This window comes from Symsagittifera roscoffensis, chromosome 8 (assembly GCF_963678635.1).
Source record: "Symsagittifera roscoffensis chromosome 8, txSymRosc1.1, whole genome shotgun sequence".
Classification (NCBI taxonomy): Eukaryota; Metazoa; Xenacoelomorpha; order Acoela; family Convolutidae; genus Symsagittifera; species Symsagittifera roscoffensis.
This window is the reverse complement of record NC_087069.1, coordinates 23,771,871-23,782,650: the sequence shown is the minus strand read 5'-3', so window position 1 is coordinate 23,782,650 and position 10,780 is coordinate 23,771,871. Positions and strand designations below refer to the sequence as shown.

At 35.5% G+C, this 10,780-nt stretch overlaps 1 protein-coding gene across 1 annotated transcript in view; it reads left to right on the top strand.

Annotated features, from left to right (window-relative positions):
* Positions 1-965: 965 nt before the first annotated feature.
* LOC134853297 (adenylate kinase 9-like) overlaps positions 966-10,780 on the top strand; it is a 570,635-nt gene continuing 560,820 nt past the window's right edge. The window contains exon 1 of the mRNA XM_063869270.1: positions 966-978. The gene's annotated coding sequence lies outside the window, so the exon portion shown is untranslated. The remainder of the gene's footprint in view (positions 979-10,780) is intronic.

The following is a 10,780-nucleotide window of genomic DNA, read 5'->3' as shown; positions in this document are numbered from 1 at the left end:
TGTTTCAAATGTAGAGTAATCAAATGAAAATTTATCGACACAAAAAAAATTTGGTAACCATCCATTTCACGAAGACAAGTTCAAAAGGTTAATATGACTCTTGGTTTCTACCCTACCCCAGTAGTTTTACATCATCAAAGAAAAATATGTCCTTGGAGATGCCCAGATTTTGTGTCAGAAGCCATCAAAAACAGAGAAACTTGTTGTTCGAAAATGGGTAGCATCGATCCCAGGGAGACACGACAATCCGTTTAGTGGGGGACTTAACAAAAAGCACAAGTTCATCAGAAAAGATCATCAACTAATGTCTGTACGATTACGAGCCATCATAGGCGCGTCTGACTTGTTTCAATTTGCAGAGATTCCATATGCTCAAGTATCAATACCAAAAAAAAATATGAAAACCACCGATTTCATGACGACAATTTATTTGGTTAAAAAAAACCCAGCCCAAAATTGCTCCTGGCTCCTACGCTACCCTAGTAGCTTTACAACACAAACATAATTATGTTTTTGGGATGCCCTCATTTGCTGTCTGGAGCCCTCTAAAACAGAAAAATTTGTCGTTCTAAAATGGGTAGCATTGATCAAAGGGAGAAACAACAATCCGTTTAAAGAGGGACTTTTTAAATAACCCAAATCCACCAGAAAGTGTTATCAACCAGTGTCTGTAGTAAAATGAGCCATTCTAGGTTTGTCTGACCCGTATCAAATTGTGAAGAATCAATACGAAATATCATCGAAACACAAAGATATGAAAACCACCGAAGTTCAATAGGTTCGAAACACTCCACCGCAGTTTTGCTCATGGTTCTTACGCTACTCTAGTATGTTTATGTAATCAAACAAAATAATGTCTTTCAGGGGTCTAATTGCTGTCAAGAGCCATCAAAATTACAAAGACTCGTCATTCAAAAATGTGAAGCATCGATCCAAGGGAGACAAAACAATCTGTTTGAGGAGAGACTTATTAAATAGCCCAAATTCCTTAGTGAGTGTTATAAACTAGTATCTTTGATATTAGGTGGCTTTCTAGTTGCGTTTTACTCGTTTCAACTTGGAGAGAATAATTTCAATTCTATTATCAAAATTTTAAAAAATCTGAAAACCCCCGAAGAGTCTTATGAACTAGTGTTTGTACGACTACGATTCATTCTAGGAGGGTCTGATTTTTTTAGTTGCTTTATTTTTCCTCCATGTGATATAGTGTACCGTAAAACATTTCTTATCATATCCATCGAAAAAAAAAGGCATGACCCTTTGGTTTAACAGGCAGTAGGTAACGAGGCGTGGCTCATCGCTTCACTCTTCGAGAACGCCTAACGTTCTGTAAAATCAAAGGAAAAAATTAATGTTTACATACCAAATTGAAGGAAAACCTCAATGTTTTTGAGAAATGAAAAAGGAAAAATTAGTATTACAAAAGCTGACCAAAAATCAATTAAAACTATACCAGTAATTTTTACATGATCTTGAGCACAGTTTTACTGGTCATCTTCAAGAACATAATTTCAAAAAAAATTTCCGTTTTTTTAACGTAAATTTTTCAATGTCATTCTAGATTCGTTTAAATCTGTGATATGAACGCTTTAGGAGCTATCAATTGCTTGTTATGGTAGACGTAGAAGGTAAACGAAAACTAAATTTATAGAACAATCTATGAGAAGAGACGTTAAAAACTTGTGATTTTTTGAGAGAATCTGACTTTTGTGTAATAAAAAAAAATCAGAAAAAAATTCTTGTATCCATATCTTTTGAAACTGCCTTTTATCGTTTTGCCATGATTTTTTGAGCAGGGTTGAGGATCTTGTTCAATTTTGAAAAAAAATACATATTTACTTTTTTGCACGTTTTTATCAAAAAAATTGTCAGTTAAATACGCAAAACATGTATATAAACGTAAGAAAAAGCAAAATCACGGCGTAAAACATTCTCTGTTACTTTGCGTAAGACCTGGCTGACCCGAACGGGCCCAAAGTACAATGCGAGAGAGAGAGAGAGAGAGAGAGAGAGCGGAGAGAGTCTTTGGAAAAAAACCAAATGGTTACTGTTGGACTACCAGCATGAAAACGTTGGAAACTTCCATATTTATCTTCCTTTGAAAAGAAAGCAGCATCCTCAAAAAAATTCAAATAGAGTTCAGTTTTGAGCAAGTGTATTTATCTCGCTCTCTCTTTCTCTCAGTTTTATTCTCAAGTTTTTTTTCTAAGAATTTGCCGAAAAAAATTTACAATGAAATATTTTAATTGATCCACTAGGCAGGAAAAAAATCTGAGACAATCAATATACACAAAGTCATATTGAAACAAGACAAGAAACAAAGCAAACAAAAATGAAATTAAAAACCTGAAGACTAATAATCAGTACAAAAGAAAGCTTTTTGTTCAAGTTATTAAAACTCTCGAAAAAGTAGTTTTATTTTTTTTGGGGATATCAGGCTACATTTGCAGGGTTTCTCTGAATGAGATCTGGGGTCAGTAGATCGATCTGGGGTCATTCTACCGCACTCTGTGTCGATGAAATCCGAGCATCCGAATAGGAAGTTGATTGCTCTGGAATTGAAACTGAAAGTTGATTGCTCTGGAGTTGAAACTCCCATAACAAACGACTCGTGAGACATTGCTGTCGGAATATCCCAATACGGTTCGCGCTCTAGATAAACACGAATGCATCCCTCCTGATTTTCATACAATGGGATTGACTCGCAGTCACACGCCAAGAGAATTTTTCTGGGAGACTGCTCGAGCGAGGTTGTGTTGTTTATCTCAGTCTTTTCTGATGCCGGATAATTCGGGTACAATTCTTTTTCAACTCTGTCGAGGCAGGTTATTTGATCAATTCGGTAGCAATAAGTGACATTTAGTAATCCATTCCTTCTTTTTTATTGCCTTCGTTTTCTCGGGGAGCCAAGTCATTAGCCGCTCGACTTGCTCTACACGGAGAGACTCTCTATCTCTCTCTCTCTCTCTCTCTCTCTCTCTCTCTCTTCCTCTCTCTCTCTCTCTCTCTCTCTCTTTCTATTGATGGATGACTGCAATCGGTCATCTCGTGTATGTTTGAGAGATACTTATTCTTTCTCGATGAGACACTGATACTATTTTCAAAAGAGTAGTCATGACTTGAAGTTGTTTTAAGTTTTGTTAAAACATTTTGACTGAATTACTGAAGTGAATTTGAGATAATGAAGGTATACCCGGGGGCGGGGAGCAATTAAAAACCGATAGAAACTGAAGTTTATCGCTAAAGATATTAAATTCTTGGTGATTAAGTTTGATCGTTATGGCTTAAGGCGCTCGTGAATTTGTCACATACTTTTTTTTTATTTCGGAACGCTTGATCTGTCTCGTAAGCTGAGATCAATCCTTCTTCACTGTTCCGCACAAAAAAACCACTTGGTCGTTAAAAATTAAGAAAGGAAAATTTAGTGTAAAAAAAAGCTGTCCAAAAATCAATTAAAACTATACCAGTAATTTTTTTATGATCGTGAGCACAGTTTTACTGGTCATCTTCAAAAACGTAATTTCAAAAAATTTTCCGTATGTTTTTACCGTAAATTTTTCATTGCCATTTTAGATTCGTGTAAATGTGTGATATGAGCTTTTTAGGAGCTATAAGTTGCTTGATTATGGTAGACGTAGAAGGTAAACGAAAACTAAATTTATAGAACAATCTATGAGAAGAGACGTTGAAAACTTTTGATTATCTGAGAGAATCTGACTTTTGTGTAAGAAAAAAAATCAGGAAAAATTTCTTGTATCCATTTTTTTTGAAACGGCCTTTTATCGTTTTGCCATGGTTTTTGAGCAGGGTTGAGGATCTTGTTCAATTTTGAAAAAAATATATACATTTTCTTTTTTACACGTTTTTACCAAAAAAAATTGTCAGTTAAATACGCAAATCATGTATATAAACGTAATAAAAAGCAAAACCACAGCGTAAAACACTCTCTGTACTTTGCGTACGACCTGGCTGACCCGAACTGGCCCAAAGTATAATGAGAGAGAGAGAGAGAGAGAGCGCGGAGAGAGTCTTTGGAAAAAAACCAAATGGTTACTGTTGGACTACCAACATGAAAACATTGGAAACTTCCATATTTATCTTTCTTTTGAAAAGAAAGCAACATCCTCAAAAAATATTTTAAATAGGGTTCACTTTTGAGCAAGTGTGTTTAACCTCTCTCTCTCTCTCTCTCTCTCTCTCTCTCTCTCTCTCAGTGTTTCCCAAACAATAAATTGTCCGAAAATTTATTCACTATTTATCATTTTGATGTTTTATTCTCAAGTTTTTTTTCTATGAAACGGCCGAAAAATTTTTAGAATGAAATTTTTAGTTGATCTACTAGGCAGTAAAAAAATTTGAGACAATCAATATACACGAGGTCATGTTGAAACGAGACAAGAATCAAGTCGAACAAAAATGAAGTGAAAAACCTGAAGACTACTAATCGAAACAAAAGAAAGCTTTTTGTTCAAGTTATTAAAACTCTCGAAAATGTAGTTTTATCTTTTTAGGGCTTTCAAGCTACATTTGCAGGGTTTCCCTGAATGAGATCTGGGGTCAGTAGATTGATCTGGGGTCAGTATTCCGACCTCTGTGTCGATGAAATCCGAGCATCCGAATAGGAAGTTATTTGCTCTGGAGTTGAAACTGAAAGTTGATTGCTCTCGAGTTGAACATCCCATAACAAACGACTCGTGAGACTTTGCTGTCGGAATATCCCAATACGATTCGCGCTCTGCATAGACACGAATGCATGTCTCTTCTCTCTCTTTCTCTCTCTCTCTCTCTCTCTATCTCTTTGTTGATGGATGACTGCAATCGTTGATCTCGTTAATGTTTGGCAGATAATTGTTCTTTCTCGATCAGACACTGATATTTTTTTCAGAGGAGTAGTCTTGACTCAAAATTGTTTTAAGTTTTCTTAAAAAATTTTGTTTTAATTACCGAAGTGAATTTGAGATAATGAAGGTATACCCGGGGGCGAGGAGCAAATAAATACCGAGAGATACTGAAGTTTATTGTTAAAGATATTAAATCCTTGGTGATTAAATTTGATCGTTATGGCTTAAGGCACTCGGGAATTTGTCACATGCTTTTTTTACTTCGGGAACGCTTGATCTGTCTGGTAAGCTGAGATCCATCATTCTTCACTGATCCGCACAAAAAAAACCAGTTGGTCGTTTTTCAGTTGGTTGTTATTGGTTGTATTTCGATGGCTCTCGGAGTATATCTTCCGTTGACAAATTTTTAGTTAGAGTTGGTGCGAAAACATTCGCGCAGACCGGTATTTGTATAACCATTAAATTGTACAACAAACACGAAGACGGAATTTACAAGTATCGACAAGGAATGCCCTTGTCATTTAGTGTATTCGATTTCTTGGGGGAAAAATACACATAGATCAAAAAAATGACGAAAGGAAAAAAATGCGATGTGACTGGAAAATTTGGAAAAAAGCAAAACAAATCTAAAAAATCTTCATGCTGGGAGAGGGAATGCGAAAATGAAAACAATGATAACTGTTGCGTTGTGCAACCTTATTAACTCGTGATTGATTCCCCCGAATGTTTCAAACAATTCCATAAAAACAACATTTTTTTCATATTGAATCATGAACCTAACTTCTCTGGCTTCGTTTCAAAGGCAAAATTTGCAATATCTTCCCATCCAAATAAATTAGATTTTTGCAATCTTTCGATTGACAACGAAAATGATTATCATGTGCTGGTCGAAATTTTGAAAGAGTTTTTATCATTAAATCGATTTACCCAACAAGACGACTTCAAAAGCATTCGTCGCGACTTGCCTTCTCTCTAAATTGAAATAAATAAAATTGGGTTGCTCCAAGTATCAATTGTCCGGCCCTCTGTTGAAAAAATTGAAAAAGCCGTGAATTATAACTCTATCAACAATCCAGATGTTAATGGTGTTCCAGTTTGCAGACGATGGACTCAATTTGGCTTCGGCTTGCAGACTGAATCTGTCAACCTCAAACTGACATGATTACTAACGTAACAATTTAACGCTTTACTAATATTTTTGATGGTGAAAGTGCTGCTGAGTTTTGTAGATTAATTGACTTATTTTTGAGTGGGTATGGTTGTATGGAAACTGATTCAAAACTTGTGAAATTTATCATGAATGAGAAACTCAAGTTTTAAATGTTTTGTTTTGTTTTGCTCTCTGTGTGAAAAAATGATACTACACCAGCGGGAGGCGTTTCAGAGGAGCGTGGCGCCGAGCAATGCAGGGTTAGATATTGCCCACTAAACCAAATAAACATGCCTCAATTTGTCGTTCTAAAATGGGTAGCATTGATCAAAGGGAGAAACAACAATCCGTTTAAAGAGGGACTTTTTAAATAACCCAAATCCACCAGAAAGTGTTATCAACCAGTGTCTGTAGTAAAATGAGCCATTCTAGGTTTGTCTGACCCGTATCAAATTGTGAAGAATCAATACGAAATATCATCGAAACACAAAGATATGAAAACCACCGAAGTTCAATAGGTTCGAAACACTCCACAGCAGTTTTGCTCCTGGTTCTTACGCTACTCTAGTAGGTTTATGTAATCAAACAAAATAATGTCTCTCAGGGGTCTAATTGCTGTCAAGAGCCATCAAAATTACAAAGACTCGTCATTCAAAAATGTGAAGCATCGATCCAAGGGAGACACAACAATCTGTTTGAGGAGAGATTTATTAAATAGCCCAAATTCCTTAGTGAGTGTTATAAACTAGTATCTTTGATATTAGGTGGCTTTCTAGTTGCGTTTTACTCGTTTCAACTTGGCGAGAATAATTTCAATTCTATTATCAAAATTTTAAAAAATCTGAAAACCCCCGAAGAGTCTTATGAACTAGCGTTTGTACGACTACGATTCATTCTAGGAGGGTCTGATTTTTTTTAGTTGCTTTATTTTTCCTCCATGTGATATAGTGTACCGTAAAACATTTCTTATCATATCCATCGAAAAATAAAGGCATGGCCCTTTGGTTTAACAGGCAGTAGGTAACGAGGCGTGGCTCATCGCTTCACTCTTCGAGAACGCCTAACGTTCTGTAAAATCAAAGGAAAAAATTAATGTTTACATACCAAATTGAAGGAAAACCTCAATGTTTTTGAGAAATGAAAAAGGAAAAATTAGTATTACAAAAAGCTGACCAAAAATCAATTAAAACTATACCAGTAATTTTTACATGATCTTGAGCACAGTTTTACTGGTCATCTTCAAGAACATAATTTCAAAAAAAAATTCCGTTTTTTTAACGTAAATTTTTCAATGTCATTCTAGATTCGTTTAAATCTGTGATATGAACGCTTTAGGAGCTATCAATTGCTTGTTTATGGTAGACGTAGAAGGTAAACGAAAACTAAATTTATAGAACAATCTATGAGAAGAGACGTTAAAAACTTGTGATTTTTTGAGAGAATCTGACTTTTGTGTAATGAAAAAAAATCAGAAAAAAATTCTTGTATCCATATCTTTTGAAACTGCCTTTTATCGTTTTGCCATAATTTTTTGAGCAGGGTTGAGGATCTTGTTCAATTTTGAAAAAAAATACATATTTACTTTTTTGCACGTTTTTATCAAAAAAATTGTCAGTTAAATACGCAAAACATGTATATAAACGTAAGAAAAAGCAAAATCACGGCGTAAAACACTCTCTGTTACTTTGCGTAAGACCTGGCTGACCCAAACGGGCCCAAAGTACAATGCGAGAGAGAGAGAGAGATAGAGAGAGAGCGGAGAGAGTGTTTGGAAAAAAACCAAATGGTTACTGTTGGACTACCAGCATGAAAACGTTGGAAACTTCCATATTTATCTTCCTTTGAAAAGAAAGCAGCATCCTCAAAAAAATTAAAATAGAGTTCAGTTTTGAGCAAGTGTATTTATCTCGCTCTCTCTCTCTCTCTCAGTTTTATTCTCAAGTTTTTTTTCTAAGAATTAAGAATTTGCCGAAAAAAATTTCCAATGAAATATTTTAATTGATCCACTAGGCAGGAAAAAAATCTGAGACAATCAATATACACAAAGTCATATTGAAACGAGACAAGAAACAAAGCAAACAAAAATGAAATTGAAAACCTGAAGACTAATAATCAGTACAAAAGAAAAACTCTCGAAAAAGTAGTTTTATTTTTTTGGGGATATCAGGCTACATTTGCAGGGTTTCTCTGAATGAGATCTGGGGTCAGTAGATCGATCTGGGGTCATTCTACCGCACTCTGTGTCGATGAAATCCGAGCATCCGAATAGGAAGTTGATTGCTCTGGAATTGAAACTGAAAGTTGATTGCTCTGGAGTTGAAACTCCCATAACAAACGACTCGTGAGACATTGCTGTCGGAATATCCCAATACGGTTCGCGCTCTACATAAACACGAATGCATCCCTCCTGATTTTCATACAATGGGATTGACTCGCAGTCACACGCCAAGAGAATTTTTCTGGGAGACTGCTCGAGCGAGGTTGTGTTGTTTATCTCAGTCTTTTCTGATGCCGGATAATTCTCGTACAATTCTTTTTCAACTCTGTCGAAGCAGGTTATTTGATCAATTCGGTAGCAATAAGTGACATTTAGTAATCCATTCCTTCTTTTTTATTGCCTTCGTTTTCTCGGGGAGCCAAGTCATTAGCCGCTCGACTTGCTCTACACGGAGAGACTCTCTATCTCTCTCTCTCTCTCTCTCTCTCTCTCTCTCTCTCTCTTCCTCTCTCTCTCTCTCTCTCTCTCTTTCTATTGATGGATGACTGCAATCGGTCATCTCGTGTATGTTTGGCAGATATTTGTTCTTTCTCGATGAGACACTGATACTATTTTCAAAAGAGTAGTCATGACTTGAAGTTGTTTTAAGTTTTGTTAAAACATTTTGACTGAATTACTGAAGTGAATTTGAGATAATGAAGGTATACCCGGGGGCGGGGAGCAATTAAATACCGATAGAAACTGAAGTTTATCGCTAAAGATATTAAATCCTTGGTGATTAAGTTTGATCGTTATGGCTTAAGGCGCTCGTGAATTTGTCACATACTTTTTTTTTATTTCGGAACGCTTGATCTGTCTCGTAAGCTGAGATCAATCCTTCTTCACTGTTCCGCACAAAAAAACCACTTGGTCGTTAAAAATTAAGAAAGGAAAATTTAGTGTAAAAAAAGCTGTCCAAAAATCAATTAAAACTATACCAGTAATTTTTTTATGATCGTGAGCACAGTTTTACTGGTCATCTTCAAAAACGTAATTTCAAAAAATTTTCCGTATTTTCTTACCGTAAATTTTTCATTGTCATTTTAGATTCGTGTAAATGTGTGATATGAGCTTTTTAGGAGCTATAAGTTGCTTGATTATGGTAGACGTAGAAGGTAAACGAAAACTAAATTTATAGAACAATCTATGAGAAGAGACGTTGAAAACTTTTGATTATCTGAGAGAATCTGACTTTTCTGTAAGAAAAAAAATCAGGAAAAATTTCTTGTATCCATAATTTTTGGAACTGCCTTTTATTGTTTTGCCATGGTTTTTGAGCAGGGTTGAGGATCTTGTTCAATTTTGAAAAAAATATATACATTTTCTTTTTTACACGTTTTTACCAAAAAAAATTGTCAGTTAAAAACTCAAATCATGTATATAAACGTAATGAAAAGCAAAACCACAGCGTAAAACACTCTCTGTACTTTGCGTACGACCTGGCTGACCCGAACTGGCCCAAAGTATAATGAGAGAGAGAGAGAGAGAGAGAGAGCGGAGAGAGTCTTTGGAAAAAAACCAAATGGTTACTGTTGGACTACCAACATGAAAACATTGGAAACTTCCATATTTATCTTTCTTTTGAAAAGAAAGCAACATCCTCAAAAAATATTTTAAATAGGGTTCACTTTTGAGCAAGTGTGTTTAACTCTCTCTCTCTCTCTCTCTCTCTCTCTCTCTCTCTCTCTCAGTGTTTCCCAAACAATAAATTGTGCGAAAATTTATTCACTATTTATCATTTTGATGTTTTATTCTCAATTTTTTTTTCTATGAAACGGCCGAAAAATTTTTAGAATGAAATTTTTAGTTGATCTACTAGGCAGTAAAAAAATTTGAGACAATCAATATACACGAGGTCATGTTGAAACGAGACAAGAATCAAGTCGAACAAAAATGAAGTGAAAAACCTGAAGACTACTAATCGAAACAAAAGAAAGCTTTTTGTTCAAGTTATTAAAACTCTCGAAAATGTAGTTTTATCTTTTTAGGGCTTTCAAGCTACATTTGCAGGGTTTCCCTGAATGAGATCTGGGGTCAGTAGATTGATCTGGGGTCAGTATTCCGACCTCTGTGTCGATGAAATCCGAGCATCCGAATAGGAAGTTATTTGCTCTGGAGTTGAAACTGAAATTTGATTGCTCTCGAGTTGAATATCCCATAACAAACGACTCGTGAGACTTTGCTGTCGGAATATCCCAATACGATTCGCGCTCTGCATAGACACGAATGCATCTCTCCTCTCTCTCTTTCTCTCTCTCTCTCTCTCTCTCTATCTCTATCTCTTTGTTGATGGATGACTGCAATCGTTGATCTCGTTAATGTTTGGCAGATAATTGTTCTTTCTCGATCAGACACTGATATTTTTTTCAGAGGAGTAGTCTTGACTCAAAATTGTTTTAAGTTTTCTTAAAAAATTTTGACTTAATTACCGAAGTGAATTTGAGATAATGAAGGTATACCCGGGGGCGAGGAGCAAATAAATACCGAGAGATACTGAAGTTTATTGTTAAAGATATTAAATCCTTGGTGATT